This window comes from Rhinoraja longicauda, chromosome 6, assembly GCF_053455715.1.
Source record: "Rhinoraja longicauda isolate Sanriku21f chromosome 6, sRhiLon1.1, whole genome shotgun sequence".
NCBI classification, from domain to species: domain Eukaryota; kingdom Metazoa; phylum Chordata; class Chondrichthyes; order Rajiformes; family Arhynchobatidae; genus Rhinoraja; species Rhinoraja longicauda.
Window position 1 is genome coordinate 17,648,204 of NC_135958.1, and position 19,738 is coordinate 17,667,941.

At 41.3% G+C, this 19,738-nt stretch overlaps 1 protein-coding gene across 5 annotated transcripts in view; it reads left to right on the plus strand.

The window, feature by feature from the left end:
- Nucleotides 1–1,014: 1,014 nt before the first annotated feature.
- Nucleotides 1,015–19,738, plus strand: part of LOC144594287 (RNA-binding Raly-like protein) — a 735,788-nt gene continuing 717,064 nt past the window's right edge. The window contains exon 1 of one of the 5 annotated variants that reach the window (XM_078400591.1): nt 1,015–1,138. The gene's annotated coding sequence lies outside the window, so the exon portion shown is untranslated. Of the gene's footprint in view, nt 1,139–2,548; nt 2,635–3,038; nt 3,136–19,738 lie in introns of those variants that run through there. The other 4 variants (XM_078400592.1, XM_078400588.1, XM_078400590.1 and 1 more) reach the window with 4 other exon arrangements.

Sequence of the window (19,738 nt, forward strand, 5' to 3'; positions counted from 1 at the left end):
CCACCCTCCAAACTATGCCATCCCCTACTCCTACTTCTGATGCCACACTATCAATGCAAACACGTTGTCGTGCTTCGGTCCCTGATTGGGGCTCACCAGACAAGCAGTGGAAAAGCCATCCTACAATATACTCTTCACCTCATTCTCACCCAGCTACACATTCAAACTCTCTATTCCCCAGGTATAAACACCAAGGACCATCTCATGGACTGGTTTTCTAATTGTATTTTGCACGTATCATGTATCATTCATGTATCACATGTGACAATAAAGTATTATTTTTCCTATCTATACACTGTAAATGTCTCGGTTGTAATCATGTATTGTCCTTCCGCTGACTGGATATCACACAACAAAAGCTTTTCACTGTATTTCGGTACCAGTGGCAATAAACTAAATTGTAAATAAACTTGGGGTTTTTTAGTAGTATTTTTATTTTCAGTGTCTGACAAAATGTATGTGTAATTTATATTTTCTGTGTTCGAGTGTATGTGCCTGTAATGCTGCTGCAAGCAAGATTTTCATCATACTTGTAAAAACAACTTGACTTGAGCTTCCCAACCCACACTCTTTGTTAGCACAGAAAAGCAGGGATTCAGGGCTTAAGTATATATAATATTGCACTCTACATCTTATACATGTACTCAGCAAATTTTGAATGGACAACTCTGAAAGGACCACTACATTTAAAAGGATAATTTGGGGCCATGTCATCACATCACTGTGCTGTGCAAACTACAAAATTACAACGTACTCATACAAGGGACAAAATGAATTTCAAATACAAGGATTCAAGTACTGGGACACAAATGATAAAGATCTGAAAGGGGAGGTTAAAAAATCATCAGGAAAATCTGCAGTGCATTGTGTGTGATAGTGAAAGGCTTGCCTGTCTCGGGTCCTGGCAGCCGCGCCATCCATGTGTCACAAAGCCCCAGCGGACATGAGCAGAGGTATCAGTTCCACCTCCCATCACCGGTGACGCCACACGGCGAGATGGAAAGGGTTGCCCGAATTGATGGTTAGAAACTGGGTAGCCATTTTAAAGCTGACGCTGGCGTGTCTTTTCCAGTGTGTGTGCGCTCCATACAATACACTGTAACAACCAGCCTGCTCTAGATACTAAAAACCCGTGCTGGTGAGTAGCAAGAGGCAACTGACAAATCAAACAAAAACTCGCTATTTTTTCTTCATTTTTTTTTTAATGTCTTTTTTTTTTCCTTGTTGAAATATTAATGCAACAGGCCACTCTTTTTTGCCTTTGTAATTTCAAACGGCAGAGATGGGGGTTTTTTTGTTGCTTTTTGCCAGAATGATTATAGTCCAATATTTTTGTGGGATTTTTTTGTTTGTTTTTGTTTTTAATATGGAATGTATGTTCGTGCATAAATTATTTTTAAAAATATATTAATTTACTTCACACCAGTGGCACCGAGGTGCAATGCAGTGCGTGGAAAACAGTTGTCTTGCAACCTGTCTGTGTATTTGTTTTAAGCGCAGACGTTTTTGCGCTCTTCTTAAATTCTTTCCCAAGAAAAATGTGGAGAATCTCAACAATAGTTCCCCCACCCGGCCCTCTTCTCCTTCCCTGCTGTATTTTAGCTCTCTCTTGCAGCAAAGTGTTTTTGTGTAGATTTATGCCTAACTTTTTTGGGATTTTTTTTTTTCGAAGTGGAAAACTTGCTTTAAAATTATTTGGAAATGTTGACGGAATAACTCGCTTAACTGACTGCTTAAGAGGCTAATGTAAATGTTTCTCTTTTTAAGCTGTTTGGATTAGTCTTTTTGCATACGTATACATCAACACTACTTTTTTTTCACCATTTTGTTATGGGATTTCCTGGTCTTGGATGAAGGTTTATAGACCTCTTCTCGTTTCTTGTTTTCTTTTATTGACTGGGATGTTACAGCGATCAAAAACGCGTCCGGATTACGGATTTGAAACCAAATAAAACAAGTGTCAAGTAACCTGTACAACTCTTCCTGTTGTGTATTAATTGAGCGGAGACGGGGAATACAAATAAAGATATAATTTCATGATATTGGAACTGTGTTATCATTTAAGGAATTAATTGCTCGGCTGGTATACTTGAGGGAAGTGTTAATTCACATGTCTATTTGCTTATCTTTTTTTTTAAAAAAAAGGCAAATTACACCAAAAATCTGTTAGGAAATGCAAAACAAAAGGGCAGATGCGCTTGTTTCGAAATCATTGTTTAAAACTTCCCCAGTGAACGCTGGTGATCACCAAGTAAATTAAATGGTTCTCCGAGTTTGAATGAACAGATTTCAAGCAGTATAGAATTGAACAGAGAGGCGGTAGTTCAGAAGGATTGTCGAGAATTGAGGAATAATAGCTTGGTTGCAATTCTAATTAGTTTGCTGAACTGTTACCTGATGGTTAGCAGATGATCACTGACCGACGAGCTGGATTATAGATTGGGAATCTTTTGCAGTCCCCACCCAATCAAAAATCACTCATTTGTTTCTGTTATTAATTGATTGTCACTTTTCAGATGCTTCGGGCGCAGTGTAAGTAGGATTTTGTGTGTGCACGATGGAATCAACACAAATTGCTGAAAGCTACCAGGTCCCTTGGTAAACTGGCGATCAGCTGTTTTATGTTTAATGCAGGTAATTACCAGAGAAAGCTGCAATTTACTCCAATTTATAACTTAAATTTACAACCCTTCAAAAGGTTGAGTAATACATAGATTTCTGTTACTTCTCAGACCTAAATATATATATATAATGCTGATGAGAGGAACCAGCTAAATGCATTTATCTTGCTTAATTACACTTGTTAACGGAAGTAAGATTGAATGGGTGCTATTGCATATAATTGCCCATTCTGAGCAATTTTGATTTGAGAAGCTTAGCTTTGGCGCAGCTTGATTATATTTGGAGCTTAATGCGATTAAGCATATCAAATTATTTAATAACAATACATCAAAACGGGGCTCTCTGCGTGCTTCATAATTAACGAGAAGCAATGATGATGCGGTACAATGTGTGAGAGATATTCAGCCCGTTAGCGGCTAACGCAGTAACTACACCACGCAGCCAACAGTTATCTGACTCGCTCTGGGATTTCGATAGTTCAATGCTTCGTGTTTTGAAAGAGCTCTGATAAAGGTAGGTTGCGAATTCGGCTGGCATTTGCCCGTATTATTGCAAAGAACCGTGTTTTATTATTTCTGTTTGTTTACGAGGCGCTTCACGAAAGCGACCAACGTACAAGACGGATTATCTGTTCCCCGTGGAAATGGATTACGGTTCCCAGTTCACTTTTGCGATCATATAAAATGTACACTTGTAACAATGATAACTGAATATTGTGCAATACTCCTTTTTGAACTGTTTTGTTCGCAGAAGTGCGATTTAAAAAAAAAAAGAATCCAGTGATGATTGCAGATGAATTTGCGTCTAACCTGGTCCTTCAGTGGTAGGTAACACACTGCAGTGATACCTACAAGGTAATAATAGGTTGGCAGGGAATTATAAAGCATCCGTGTTTCTAATAATATCATAATCCAAGATAACCATTCCAGCATCAGGCAAAATACAAACCCAAATTATATTCTCTTGTCTTTGTTTAAGTTACTGTTGTATTAACAGAGCTGGAAACCATTCAAGGAAATGTTTTGTTTTAATACTGAGTGAAACCAGCCTTGGATATCACTTGAACGGACCGTTACCAGCCTTGATTGAGTCATGTGCATCAATATTACTTGGAAGAGGGGCAGTGAGCTGGGTTATGATTTCTGGATAAACTGGTTGTTTATAAACCAGATTTAATACAAAAATAAGTATGATGGGAAATTGGCTAAATCTGAATAGGTTAAACATTTGGATTGAGTTTTGCTTTATCTGATGATCATATGAAAAGGATTAAACATAATGTAGTGGAGACCCTCAATCTGACTAGCCTAATGTAAAATGCTTATTTCTGCTTTGGGTTTTTAAAAAATGAATTAAAATTCAAAATGAATAATGAAGTAAAATATCATTATGCAAATGTTTGAAATGGAAAAACAACATGGGTTGATGACTGATTAAAAAATTCAATTATAGATGTGCATAATTGAATATATTTGATAAAAGTTAACAATGCTGTGTTTCCATTATTTGGAATAGGCAAATGCTTTGGGGAAATCTGTAGAATTAAGTTTTGGTGTATGATGTTTAGCTGACTCTGTTTGGATTATTGTAGACCACTTTGTTACTAACTTCCATACTGCAGTAGGGTTGGGGAGACTGTCTCCCATCGTCTGTAATGGTGTGCTACCCACACTGTATTTGGGCACTGGTACGTCAAACATTTCTATTGTAAATGAAACGTGAATGCTTTACACTGAGAGATTCTGCTCTCAGCAGAAGCCAGATGAGATTCTGAAACCCACTCGGCAGTTTACATTCATTACATTTTCTGGTATAAAGCTCAACACATGAAGGCCAGTGAAAAGCCACCTTTGCGATTCTGATGAAGATTTGATGAACTCCTGTTAATGTGCTATAATTTCAGATTGCACCAGGTTAACTTGCAGAATAACAACCAGTAAAATGTCCATGCCTGCTGTTTCTTTATTTCCGGTTGCTCCATGCTGTGTCATGTAGTATGGCATTGCATGTTGTTGTCTATATTTCCATATATTTACCTATTCAAATTAAATGTCTGAACCTGCTGGGATTAAAGTTGACTCCTCTCCTCTAAACCTGTCATGCCATTGACCATTATGATCACTCAGTCTTAGCTCGGACTCGAGTGAGTTTCAACAAACATCGTCGAGTAGCAAAGCGGTGTAAATTCCATTACTGTTTGTTAATTAGTTCACCCAATAGTTCAGTGCAAAAGTGTGAGGATTGGGACAAGCTTAACTGGTGGATTCACAAGTAACTCCAATCCCTTGTTACCACCAATAATCAATAGATGGGCCTTAAAACCAGAAAATGCTGGAAAAATACAGCATGGCTTAGTTTTATTATTGTCGCCTGTACCAAGAAGTAGTGGAAAACTTTTGTTTCCGGAAAATCATCCGTACGTGATTATAATCAATTCATGAGTTGCAGTGCAAAACCGAAAGGAAACAGAGTGCAGAATATAGTATTACAGCTGCAGAGAAAGTACCTATATTTTTAAAGTGCAAGGGCCACAATGCCACAGATTGGGAATACATGCTTGGCATATGAGAGGACCATTCAACAGCAGGGAAGAAACAATTTTTGAATCTGATGGTACTTACTTTCAAGCTTCTGCCTGCTTGAAACGGCATCGGGCAGTACCCATGTAAAGAAAATGTTTTGTGTTTGAAAACCTTTTAGAGCTGGGAGCAAATGTGAGTTAGTCTAGGTAGCAGATAACTTGGGGTGAGGTTGCCAGTGGGCGGAACAAAGGATTTTTCACTGTTGCAGTGAAGTAATGTAACGGTTCAGGAGTAGTTATCCTCCTTTTGTCTGTGCAATGTGATGCTGATGTTGCCAAGTCCAGATAATGTTGCATAATTTGGGATATGTCGAGCAGGCCAGAATGTACAATTGAAAGGGTAATAAAAGGAAAGAAAGTTGGCAAGCAAAACTGGTCTGACCCCTTGAGTTTTCAGCTTTTCCTGTTCAGTTTCCACGTTCTGTCTTTTTTTAATTATCAAAAAATGAGCCATTGTGTTATGACGTAAAGATTTCCAGTTTCCATAAAAATAAACTCGCAGAAGCTCAACCTTCATGTGTGGGGAGGGGGAAACAATCTCTGAATCGGATACCTTTGAAACAATCAAGTGATCCTTCAATGAAAATAGAATGACTGATTCTATTTGTTTTAAAGATTATTGTGTTACTCACTACAGTGGTGCCGTTGTCTTGATTGGGAAACTTTTTGGGTGATGTGTAGTGAAGATGCAAGTGGACTTGGTTCCGGTTGCATTCAGTGTGGAGATGTTGATGTTTGAGGCAGGATTGTTTTTAAAAGAATCATTTAGTGAGTCCCTTGTAGCTGTGGAATTGCACCTTGTAACTCCTGAGGTGGGGAAACATTGCTAAATGGAGGAACTACACAAGATGACAAGGTAAGTGGTCTCACTTGTATTGCCTTGCAATGTTGTTTTGCAAGGCAATCCAATTACCCCTTCTGACACTTGTACTGGCAACAAGGTAAGCAATTTAATTTTCATGCATTCATTCAATCCTGAATTACCACAATAAAGTGCTAAAAATCTTCCAGCAGGACAGCGTCTGTAAAGCAAAGCTTTCTCTTCAGAACTATTATGAAAAAAATAATTTGAAGGTCCACAATGAAGGAGATTGGGCAAAGTGAAATGGAAGATCTGTGACAGGATAGAAAGCACGCAAGATTAAATGTTGGAGGTGGTGGGGGTGCTGGGTGAAGGAGGGGTGGTAAAGATGACTGCAGTTTTGGTGGAGTCGAGGTGAGAGACAGTTTAAGTGGGAAGAGACTCATGAAATCTGAACTGAGAAGGGTGGTAGTGGAACTGAACACTGGAAATCCGTGCAGAAAGGCTGGAATAGCTGAATATCTAGAAATATAGAGTGCGGAATACTATAATGTGCCAAGTCAGAAGATGAGGTGCTATTTGTTGGAACAGTGTCGAAAGCTACAAATAGAAATCGATGAGTATGAAATTAAAGTAACAGGCTCTTTGTAGACTGAGTAAAGTGGTCACTCACTCTGGCCCCTCCAGTGCAGAGGAAACCTTGGTAAACATGAAATGCTCTTTTGCTAAATCGGAAGAGGTGCAACTAAATTGCCGCTTCACCTGGGAGTGAGTGTTTGGGTCCTTGGCCGATAGGAAAGAAAGAGGTTAAGTTTGAGGGGCATTAGGTGGTTGTGACCTTCCAGTGGGATGGGAAGAAGGTATTGGTAGTGGGAGAAGAGCAGATCGAGAAGCTGTGGAGGGAGAGGCCCAACAGAATGCTGAAGGAAAGGTGTGTCCAGTGGATTAAGATGCCAGGAATTGGAGGATGATCTCTTGGGGGTGGAAGGTGAGGTCAAGGGAATTTTGCTATTGATGGGATGCAATGGGGCTAGGGAGATCAAAGTGCCTTGTAAAATCTTGCAGAGGGGAAACCAAGATGAAGGAAAACTACTCCGAAGCATTGGTGTCAAAGGGTGCAGACATCAGAGCAGATAAAATGAATTCGGAGAAATTGGGGGGTTTTGATTTGTTAAACAGGTTGGCTTGTATTCGGTGCAGCCCAGAAGAGGTAAGGTAACTTGATTGAACCTTAAGATTGTGAGGTTGTTGAAAGGGTGAATATGAGGAGGTTTCCTCCTTTGGGGGAATTTACAACTAGGGTTGTTTAAGACATGACAAGCAAATTTTATTTTTCTGATGCTCACAACTCTTTCCAACTCTACCTCAGACTGGGAGAAACAGAAAGGCTTGACTCTAAGGCAGGGGTTGGTAGAGTTTTGGCAAAAGAGGTGGAAAAGTTACCAGGAGTAGGTGAGCACATGGAGAGGAGATTCTAATTGGATCAGCCATAATAATCATCTTAAATGGCAGAGTAGCATGAGGGGACATTTGGACCACTCCTGCCCCAAGTAGGAAGTGAATGCGAGAAGGTGTCTTCAAGATGACCAGAGACTCGTGTGTTGGTAGCTAACATGCCCCTTGTAGGGGTGACCCAATCAAGGGTCCAAGATGGGTCACACAAAAGTGGGTGGAAAGTTGCTGAAACTTTTGAGACCAGGTAAGTGGTACCACAGCTGTTATCAAAGTACAAGCATAAGAACTGAAGGAGCAGGTCTGAGTTAGGCCAGGCCACTGGATTGAACTCCTGTAACTGAACTAGTCAGCATGACTGTACATCTCCTGTTTTCTCGCTAATTTCTTAGTTCAGCTTCTTGTCTCGTGCATGGTTTTTCTTTATTACATTTCATCAATCTTTGCCAGTTTGTGTGCCTGGGTATTCCAACTCTTTGACTACATTAGCCAGCTCGCCCAGAATACATTGTAAATGTTTGCTCATACACTGGCTTCAAGTTATAGTAGTGATTGTACAACCTATACGTTGTGAGGTGATTCCAAGAGTTCTACAGGGCAATAAATGATGCTTGTCAGGAACTTTCCCTTGCCCAAGAGGTGCAGATCTGTTACTCTAGATTAAATATTTTTATATTTTTCATGAATATAGTTTTCCCACTGTCCCTAAAAATCACAAGCATATCGGCAACTGGTAGATATATGCAATCTGGTACTTGATAAAGAAGCGAATGAAAGGTTAATATGGGGCAACACGGGTACAGCTGGTACAAACACTATCTTAATTTGGGTTCAATTCTGACCTCGCTGTCTAATCGGAGTTAGCACATTCTCCTTCCTGGATATGAGAGTTTCCTCTCGTGTTCCAAGGAGGTGCAGGTTAATTGGTGGCTGTTAATTACCCCTGCTGGGTACTAGATCTGGGGGGAGTTGATTGGAATGTGAAGAGAATTATATGGGATCGGTGGGAGAATAAAATGGGGAATGGTTGATGGTCAGTGTAGGCTGAAGTATCTGTTGTGCTGTCTGATTCTATATCGCAATCAGAATAAATACAATCGAGGTTTGAGTGGCTAAGACCTGCTTGTCCACCGGCTGTGGAGGCCAAGTCAATGGACATTTTTAAGGTTGAAATTGACATATTCTTGATAAGTACGGGGGTCGGGGGTTGATGGGGGAAGAGCAGATAGGAGAATGGGGTTGAGTGGGAGAGATAGATCGGCCATGATTGAATGGTAGAGTAAACTTGATGGGCTGAATGGCCTAATTATGCTCCTAGAACTTATGAACTTGTACTTGCCCTTGTATCAATCACACTCTTGTTGCACTCTGCATTATGTCTCCATAGTCACCTCTGCTCAGTTAGTCATGTCAAGGCAAAATAAATTATAATTTAACAAAATTAGAGTGCATAACATCGTGGGTCTTGCATCAGAGTGGTTGGAGGGTTGATGATCTGGCAGAAAATGGGAACAAATAGGTGTCGGGATACTGGGATCCATGCTGGTGCCACAGTTGTTCACAATCTATACCATAGGTTTGGATGGGGTGATCAAGTGTAAAATATCCAAGCTTTCTGTGATATGAAGCTGGGAATTGGGCTAGTAGTGGAACGTTCAGGCGAGTGGCCACACAATCTGATTGAATGGTGGCGCACGTATGAGGGGCTCAATGACCCACCGTGATTCGGGTACTAATGTATCATTTTCTGCCCATCGTGCAATTCCTGTACATCCCAAAGTAGAGATTCGGGAGCCTCATGGTATAACTTGGATCAAGAATTTAACTCCGGATCGAGACTTTTATTTTAATTTGGTATGTTTGTTACTTGGGAAAACATTTTCAAAATGACAGTGCAATTATAAATGGTGAGGCCTTGGATCTAAGCATGCTCTGGTCGTTCTGCATTTGTTTTAAAGAGCTAGTCAAAGCTGCTAGTTAGAGCGAGTCTTGATGCACACACTGTCACTTGTGTTTCAAGCCATTGATTAAAGCAAAAACAACAAAGTGACTGAGACACGAGTGTGGCATGCCTTCATGGTTTAGGAAGCAGTTTGCCAGGAAGATGATAGCTCCTTTTTATGAGGACTGACTGAGAACAAATTGATGGCAGAACTTTGTTCTTTAGCACTCCCACATAAAGTTCAGGCAGTAATTGATTTTCCCAAAATTCCAATGCATCTGTAATTTTTTGTTGTTGTGTAATGTTATCTCCAGGCCAGTATAATCTGCAGATAAGGCTGTATTGCACATGGGAAAGCCATATTTATTGGTGTTAGTTTATTATTGTTAAATGAACCAAGATACATTGAAAAACTTTGCACTATCCAGTCAAACCATGCCACAGATGAGTGCAATCAGGCCACTTGAACAACAGGTGGTGTAAATTAAATATACCAGAGTGCAGAATATAATACTAAAGTTATACAGTTACAGTTGCAAAGAAAGTACAATTTTTTAAGAATGGTTGAGGGAGTGGAAATACACGTATTGCTTCTGAGAAGTCCATTCTGTAGTTTGACAGGGATTTTGGGGGGGGGGGGTGGGGGGAGGTTGTTGCTGGTGCAGGGATGGAGCAATTCTTGAATCTGGTATGCGGTTTAAAGATGTTCAAACTTCTATTTGATGAGAGACGAGGAATGACCAGAGTGTAAATGGTCCTGCATAGTATGGGCTGCTTTCACAAATAGTAATGAGGTGGAGTCTATTTTGGGTGGGGGTGGGGTTAGTGGAGTCTGGTCTGTGTGAATTGATTGAGCCACGTACACCACTCTGAACAATTTCTTGGGCAGAACTGTTGCCAAACCATGCTCTGATGCTGAGATGAAGAGTTGCAGTTGCTGGATAACAAAAAAAAGGTACAAAATGCTGGAATAACTCAGCAGTTCAGGGGGCATCTCTGGAGAAAATGGATAGGTAATGCATCAGGTCAGGACCTTTCTCCAGACTCGTGATGCATTTGGATATTATGCTTTCTATGGTGCATCTGTAGAAGTTGGTGAAAGTCGTTGAAGACGTGCTGAACTTTAGTCTTCAAACAGAATTATTTTTGGTCACTCCAATATGTAAAACTTTGGGCCTGTCCATATTTGTAAATTGCAACCACAGTTGTGTTTATAATGGGTCAGGAGGAACTGCAGATGTTGGTTTACATTGAAGATAGACATAAAATGCTGGAGTAACTGCAGATCAGGCAGAATCTCTGGAGAAAAGGAATAGGTGACGTTTTGGGTTGAGACCCTTCATAATGGTCTCTGGGTGTATTTGCAATCCCCTGCCCTTTGCGAACATTGCACGCCTGGTCTCTATCGCAACCTCTACAACAGCTGGTCTGGCTGTGGTTGGAACTGATTTATCCTTTCACTTTACAACGAAGTAAGCTGTAGGAATGAGGCAATTCAACTAAAATTTACCAACAGTAAGTGCAATGAAGTGGTATTAGAGCACGAGATTGCACACATCCATTTGTTGCGGGAGAGACCACAGAAAATCAGATTGGAGTAGAAAAGTATGGACAATTTGTTCCAATTTTGACTACATGGGAAATATTTAGTTGGTAAGGTTGAAGAATGGTGATAATTGGCTTTCTCCTTTTAAAAAAAAACAAAACGGCCATCTTCTATAGAGATGGCAAACTGATGTAGTTGGAGGAAGAATGGTTCTGAAGTGACTGCAATATTACTGGTGTTGCACAACTCCATTCTCAAAGAGTAAATCTGTCTTAAGTAGGTGTCACAATTATTCTAACGTTAACTGGTATAAAATAGCAAAATTATAGAACACCTTAATATTGCTGTGCACCAGTTTTACTATTTTGTGGGAATCTCAATCTGATTTAGTTAGATAGCAACAGCAAGACAATCAAAAGTCTATCATTTGTTTTGCTTCTGTCCACAAATCTGAATGTCTAATTTTATTATTCTGCTTTTGATCAACACTGCCTCCCTAAACATCTTGAGGAGAAAAACAGTGTCTGGTGTGGGTTGGAATAAGTGAGCACAGATTTGTTTGTTGAAATGTTGTCACCTGATGTAAAATTCAAGGGTTGCATAGATTGCTGCGCTGAATTCATTAATTTTGAAATTTCCACTCGAAGGGATAATCGGCCTCCGCCTTGGCCATGAACAGCCTCTGTTCTGGGTAAGAGCAGATCACAGAGTATCATCTGGCCTGGGCATGCGTGGTGTGTATAATTACCAGGTGGCATCAATAATGTTTTAATATAGGCAAATGCTTTCTGTCTCCAACCATCTCTATTGTTATTTTCAACTTTAACAAAGGAGGGGAAATTGCATTTGGATATGTAGAAACAAGGAACTGCAGATGCTTGTTTACACTAAAAGACAGTACCTGAGTAACTCGGTAGGTCAGGCAGCATCTCTGGAGAACATGGATAGGAAATGTTTCGACTTGGGACTCTTCTTCAGTCTCCTCTTAAGGATAGTGGAGTCGGGGTATGGGGAGAAGGCAGGAATGGGGTACTGATTGAGAATGTTCAGCCATGATCACATTGAATGGCGGTGCTGGCTCGAAGGGCCAAATGGCCTCCTCCTGCACCTATTGTCTATTGTCCTGACTGTGGAGTAGTTCTGGTAGATCTGAAATGTTCACTGATGTCCCCTCTCACCTGTCCTCACAACCCCATTGGTGATTGGGAATGTACATCTCTCAAGCAGGCCGCATGAAAGGACTAACCTGTGATGGTAAATGTTCAATCTTCCTGTAATCCTCAAAGTGCCAAAATAGGTATTTCCGCAGTGTTGGATTTTCCCCAAACTAGAGCAGCTAGCTAACAGATGTCAGACTCCAACTGTTACACATCTTACTTGTGAATTGAATATAGACAGATTGTCACAATTTTCACAGAACGGACAGGCGTGTGAAATTCAATTGCCAACAAGAAAGAGAATTAGATTCTTCTCGTCATGTAGAAAAAATTAACTATCATCTTCTCAAAACAACATATCCTTCCAATTCTAAGTAGTCTACATGATTTTTTCAGCAAGATGACAGCTGTGTATTTTAATAAAAGACAGTTTTTGCAAATATCCTGTACCTAACAATTGATTGCAGGAAACACTATTTCTAACGTGCAATATCTTGATTATCCTCTCTCTTGGAGCCTCTTATATAAGCCGAACTGATTGACATCAATAAATATATATATTTTTTATAAGCACCTTATTGTTTTCTAATTATTTTAAGACTGCATTCTGCTTTGAGAGATTTAAACCTGCATTTGCTGGTCCTGCAACATACTCGAGGTAGTGGTTTTGGAATTGTAGATTACTTTGGCATCAGTTGAGCCGATCTGTTCCTCATTTAATAATTTATTGGGAATTGTTCTATCCGCACCAAAATCAAAACAAAAAATCTTGGGTGAAGTTTTGTTGCTGAAAAATTGGCAGTAAGCCCCATACAGTTGCAGGTCTTGAATGGAGTTTGAAGGCAAGACCACCTTTGATCCAAAAGTGTTGTCCTTGGTTTAGGTGAAGTCAACACTCTTGGACTGATAGATTTCAGATACTTTTCAGATGGTCACTAGCAAAATGGATAGGTTTAGGCTTATGATTGGCATGTGCACTGAGGTACAGTGAAAAGCTTTGTTTTGCATGCTATCCAATCAAATCAGATAACACTATACATATAATCAAGTCAAACTCAAGTATGATAGATAGAGCCAAGGCGAATATATATGCATATGCAGAATATAGTACTTGGCATTGTAATGTGTCAGTTTCATTGGCAAATTTCCACTGCCTCCAAAGGGTTAGAAGTGAATTGGGTAGCACCCTAGCTTATGGAAGAACCATTCAGAAGCATGATAACAGAGGGGAAGAAGCTGTTTCCAAGTCTGGTGGTCTATGCTTACAGTCTTCTGTACCTTCTGCCTAGGGTGCAACCTCATCTTCCAACCTACCTTCCACTTTTTCTCTGCAATTGTTACAGCATGATAGTGTAACACATTCTCCACTCTGGTGTTTTTCTCTTTGCATTACCTATGGCTTGATTGTAATCATGCATAGTTTGATTTGACTGGATAGAATGCAAACAGTTTTTTTTAACTGTCATAGTAAGCCTAACAATAATAAACCAACATCAACACCAAGACATCTGAAGCATTGCAGGAATGGACATTCCTTACACCAACCTCAATAGGCGAGCAAATGATGCGATGAAATCTTCTGCTCAAGAACCAATATTGCTATGTGGTAAGTGGCTTTTATGTACTGCTTGTGCGTAATAAAAGTCTGACCTGTAAGTTTGTGTAAAATGAGTGGGAACCATATGAACATAGTACAGAACATAATACAGCATAATGTCTGTGCCAAACATAATACCAAGGCAAGCTAATCTCACCTGCCGGCACTTTATCCATATCCCTCCATTCTCTGCGTATTTATGTGTCTGTCCCAAAGGCTATGAAGAGCCACTATTGTTTTGTTTTCACCATTACCCCTGGCAGCATGTACCAGGCACCCACCACACTATATGGGGTTTTTTAATTGCCTGGAGCTTTTTCCCTCTCATCTTAAAGCTATGTTCTCTAGACTTGACATTTCCACCCTGGGGAAAACTGTTCTTTCTACCCTATCTATGTCTTGCATAGTTTTATATACTTGAATCAGGTCTCCACTCAACTTCTGGTGCCCGAGAGAAAGCAACCCATTGCTGTCCAACCTCTCTTGTAGTTAATGCCCCCTCATCCAGGCAGTATTCTGGTAAACCGCTTCTGCACCCTCTCCAAAGCCTCCACATCCTTCTTTCAACGGGACAAGCAAAACTGCACAGAATGATTCAAGTGCGGCCGACCCAAATTATTGTAGCGCTACATCAGGACTTCCTGACTCTTGAAATGAGCCCTGACCATTGAAGGGAAGCATACCATAGTCCACCTTTACTATATCTGCTTGTGTTGCCACTTCAGCGAGCTGTAGACTTGGACCCCAAGATCAGTTAAGGGGGTTGCTGTTAACTAAACATAGCACAAAAAGTAAGGAAATTTGTGTTTGGTAGATTATTTCTTTGTTGTAACAATGCTTCTTGGCAATAAATCTTATACCGTTGGAAAGCCTGTTTATTTCCCTTTTAAATGGTGCCACATTTGTAAGGAACATGCATTTGTGGGATGAGCAGCAGAGCTGAGTATATGGGTTGCACCCATGAAAAATTTGCCAAATCTTCTCTGCCAATGCCAAACAGCTTATTCTGCTGTTGCTATTGACTCTTGTTTTGAGCTTCTGGTACCCCCAGGTGCTGACAATCAGGTGCCTGATTGGCACCTGATTGGCAGCATCTGTGAGCATGGGCCCTGCTACAGTGGTCAGTAGGTGTCTGCTCCAAGAATCGGCATGCCACGTTTGACTGATCTGGATAGGGCCCGTGCGATAGGGCAACTTCAAGCTGGTGTTCCGCAAAACCAAGTTGCGGCATTATTTGGAGTGAGCCCTAGTACCATCTCCAAAGTGAAGGCCAAGTTCCATATAACGGGGGATGTCAGAGACAGGTCGCGAAGTGGGTGTCCCAAGAAGACGACACCCGAAGAAGACCGTTTCCTCACCCTGTCAGCACTTAGGAACCGTAGGCTGTCTTCTACAGATTTGCAGTCAAGGTTTGCAGGACGATATGGCCGACGGCTCTCTGCCCAGACAATTCGGAACAAACTGCACGCAGCCGATCTCCGGTCTCATAGGGCTGCCAGGAGGACTGCCATGACTGCCCTTCACCGTCAGGCCCGTTTGCGCTGGTGTCGGCAACACGTGCACTGGAACCTGAACATGTGGAGGAACGTTATGTTCAGCGATGAGTCCAGATTCTGCCTATGGCAGTTGGATCATAGGGTCAAAGTGTGGAGAAGACGCGGAGAACGCTATGCTGATTGCTGCACCGATAGAGTAACATCTTTTGGTGGAGGCAGTGATATGGTGTGGGGCGGCATCTCCCTCACTGGAAAAACAAGGCTTGTCATCATTGGAGGCAATCTCAATGCAGAGAGATATCGAGATGAGATTCTGCAACCAGTGGCAATCCCATATCTCCACAGTCTGGGACCGAACTCTAACCTCCAAGATGACAATGCTCGCCCCCACAGAGCAGGGTTTCTCAGAGACTACCTCCAGAATTTGGGAGTGGAGAGGATGGAATGGCCTGCCAGCAGTCCTGACCTCAACCCCATTGAACACTTGTGGGATCAGCTTGGGCGTGCTGTTCGTGCCAGAGTGACCAACACAACCACGTTGGCTGACTTGCGACAAATGCTGGTTGAAGAATGGGATGCCATCCCACAACAGTGTGTGACCAGGCTGGTGACCAGCATGAGGAGGAGGTGCCAGGCTGTTGTGGCTGTGTATGGTTCTTCCACACGCTACTGAGGCTCCTGTTTATTAAATGAATAAATTGTTAAATTGCCAATATGTCTTGTTTCTTCAGACTTCAATCATCCAATCCACCAAACAACACCGAACAAGAGTCAATGGCAGAATAAGCTGTTTGGCATTGGCAGAGAAGATTTGGCAGATTTTTCATGGGCGCAACCCGCATACTCAGCTCTGCTGCTCATCCCACAAATGCATGTTCCTTACAAATGTGGCACCATTTAAAAGGGAAATAAACATGCTTTCCAACGGTATAAGATTTATTGCCAAGAAGCATTGTTACAACAAAGAAATAATCTACCAAACACAAATTTCCTTACTTTTTGTGCTATGTTTATATACTTTCCTCTTGCGCAACACCTCTCACTTGCTCAGATTAAACTCCATCTGCCATTTCTGCAGCTGATCTCTTATCGCACTGTATACTTTGACTGCATTGCTCGCTGGCTGCGAACCCAGCAATCTTGGTGCTGCCTGTAAATGTACTAGCCAACCCATCTACAAATGACACACCTTGCTGGAGTAACATAACGGGTCAGGCAGCATCTCTGGAGAACATTGATAGATGATGTTTCAGATCAGGCTTTGGAAGGAATGGGTGAGAACTGAAAAGTGATATCCAATGAGAGTGTCAGCAACAATATCTGATTTGTTGAAATTAGTGTGTGGGGAGAGGGGGAGAGAAAAGAGAGGTTTCTACAGTCTACCATATCTATGCCCCATGTAATTTTATATGTCTCAAGATAACCCCTCTTAACCTCCTCTGCTCCATGGAAAATGGACTACCTCTCCGGTCTCTCCTCGGAACTGAAACACTCCATCCCAGAAAATATTCAGGTGAATCTCTGCATCCTCCTGATCACTAATGAGGAGACTGAGTGCTGCCTCTGGTGACATTTTTTGTGCAGATAGAAGGCACCATTCATCCCACAGTTTAACAGGATTTGAGTTTTGAAAAGGTTTGAAGGCTAACTTGGTTGTTAGAATTTATTAATTTGCTCTTTTGAAATGTGAAAGAATGCATAAATTGGGAGTATTTAGCCAGACAGATGCCTGCATTTATTGATTATTGATTTCTCTAACTTCAAGTAACCCCGGGATTCCCTCTCTCCATCCCTTCCCCCACCCAAGTCGCACCGACTTCTCGTTTTCACCCCTCAAACAGTTGACAATGGCCTGTTTCCTTTATCATCATTACTTGTCTCGAAAAAGAGAGAGACAGGGTTACTTCCTGCATTCTGTGATTTGGACAAATTGGCCCAGCCAGTTATTTACAGTGCAAGGGAATGCTGGCAACAGGAGGTTGATTAATGGCTGGATAGTCTGTAATTTGTGATTGACCTGAAATACAACACTTTTTTTCTTTGGATTACTGGCAGGCTGGAATTTCATTCTGAATTCTGATGTGGATTTTATTTGCAACAGTCAATAAATGTAAACAGCTGTAAAACCTCAACCATTGTTCTCCTCGCAGACATTTGGAAATACAGGGCCTAATTTGCATGAAAAGAATAACGGCACACTGTGCAAGATCCTTCCCTTTTTATAATGTACGAGACAACTTGGTTTTAATGTGAACAACTCCAGTTGCTAAAGTGCATTTATATTAAACAGCCTGGCACATTATAATCTAGAATGGCTGTGCTTTCATTAACAAACTTTCATATTGTAGAAACACATTGCTGGATTGTAAAGGAAAACTAACTAATGAATGGCATGAGATTTATCATTCATAGCACAGAATGAATCCAGTTGGCCCATTTGTCCATACTTTTCAATTTATTTTATCCCCTAGCTCTCCGATCACTTCAAGGAGTCGTGGCTTGGATTGTTGCCTGTTTCTCCTGCTATGGTTGCCGCCTGAACTGCTGAATGGTTCCAGCATTTTCTGTTTTTGTTAGATTGCCAGCATCTGCAGTTTGTATATTTTCAGCGATTGATCTGTATGTTTGTAACTTGAACGTATGTGAAATGCTCATCCAGTTGGCGAGGGTGTTCTACTCCCATCACTTGCTTAAAGCAGCAAGTTTGTGAGCCCCGGCACTATAATTCTTTCCAGTAACTTGTCTACCACAGCTGTTAGAGTCACTGGTCTATAGTTCCCAGGCTTTCCCTTGCATAGCTTGATAGGTCCATGAGCAGCAGCACAATGTTTCCTTCTGTATGACTCTAGGACTTCTCGCCTCTGACTATTGGCAAGGTACATTTCTTTGAAAGACTGGATATGAATTTTGCACCTCAAGTAATTTTTTTAAATTGCTCAATTTGTCTCAACATTTTCACAATTATATTGATGGCACATGGAAGCATCATTTGCAATCCATGTTTTTCAGGATATGGGTTGAAGGAAGAGAGATACATGTTTGTGGCTTTTGGGTCTTTGGTCTGTGTGAAACTTTCATCAGCAAGGTTCCTCCTGGGTAATCTGCAGCTGCTGGAAATTTGGCTTTGCTCAGATGATGTCTAAAGGTGGCTTTATTTTTTTCCCCATCATGAATTTCTGATTAGCTGAACAATAAAACTAAATTCTTGAGCCATGTTTTAGACTAATGTTTCCATGGGATGCGTGTTTTACTTCAACAGAGCTGCTGGCTAAATGTGAGCCCTCTGTTTGCATGTTGCCTCTCGTGACCCACAGCATGACGAAATACATCTTGAAGCTCTTGTATTGCTTGAAGTGGTTGCAGCTACATGCGCAAGTGTGGCAGCTAATTGCACACAATCGAATCCCCAATGCAGCAAGATTCTGTGACCATTAGTGGGGAAATTAGTCGGAGTCCCAGTCATTTGGTGCCTGGAACCTTTTGCATCAATTTGAACTGATTTGGCTTTTAAGGCTGCTTTAGCATCTTTTATTAATGCACTACACTTGCATTTGCATTATCAACTTGGGTTTCTGTACTCAGTCCAGATGCAGGCTTCAACCCTCGAGCCTTCAACAAAGGTAAGTTTTTCTTTATTGAAACTGACTGCCTTCTCTAATTGAACATGCGAAGGTGATGGAATATCATCAGCGGAGGAAGTAATTCCATATTACAGAAGAGGTGCTGGTGGTCTGAAAATACCTTGATAGACAATAGGTGCAGGAGTAGGCCATTCGGCCCTTTGAGCCAGCACCGCCATTCACTGTGATCATGGCTGATCATTCACAATCAGTATCCCGTTCCTGCCTTCTCCCCATATCCCTTGACTCCGTTATCATTAAGAGCTCTATCTAACTCTCTCTTGAAAGCATCCAGGGAATTGGCCTCCACTGCCTTCTGAGGCAGAGAGTTTCACAGCTTCACAACTCTCTGAGTGAAAAAGCTTTTCCTCATCTCCATTCTAAATGGCCTACCCCTTATTCTTAAACTGTGGCCCCTGGTTCAGGACTCCCCCAACATTGGGAACATGTTTCCTGCCTCTAGCATGTCCAATCCCTTAATAATCTTATGTTTCAATAAGATCCCCTCTCATCCTTCTAAATTCCAGAGTATACAAGCCCAGTCGCTCCAGTCTTTCAACATACAACAGTCCCGCCATTCTGCGAATTAACCTCGTGAACCTAAGGTAGATATATCACCAGACCCTGACTGTGTATCAAAGGACGTTGTGGGAAACTAGGTTAAAAAATTGCAGTGTCCTTGTCCGAGTTATTTGCAGACAGGTGAAATTCCAGAAAACTGGAGGATGCTTTGTGTTTCTATGGTGGGTAAGCTATTGGGGGCAATTCTGAGAGATACAATCTACATGTGTTTGGAAAGGCAGGGACTGGTTAGAGATGGTCAGCATGGCTTTGTGTGGGATATTCCAATTCTGAGTTTGGGGTTTTGGGGTTTTTTTTAAAGAGGTGAACAAGAAAATAGATTGAGGGCAATATTGTCGACT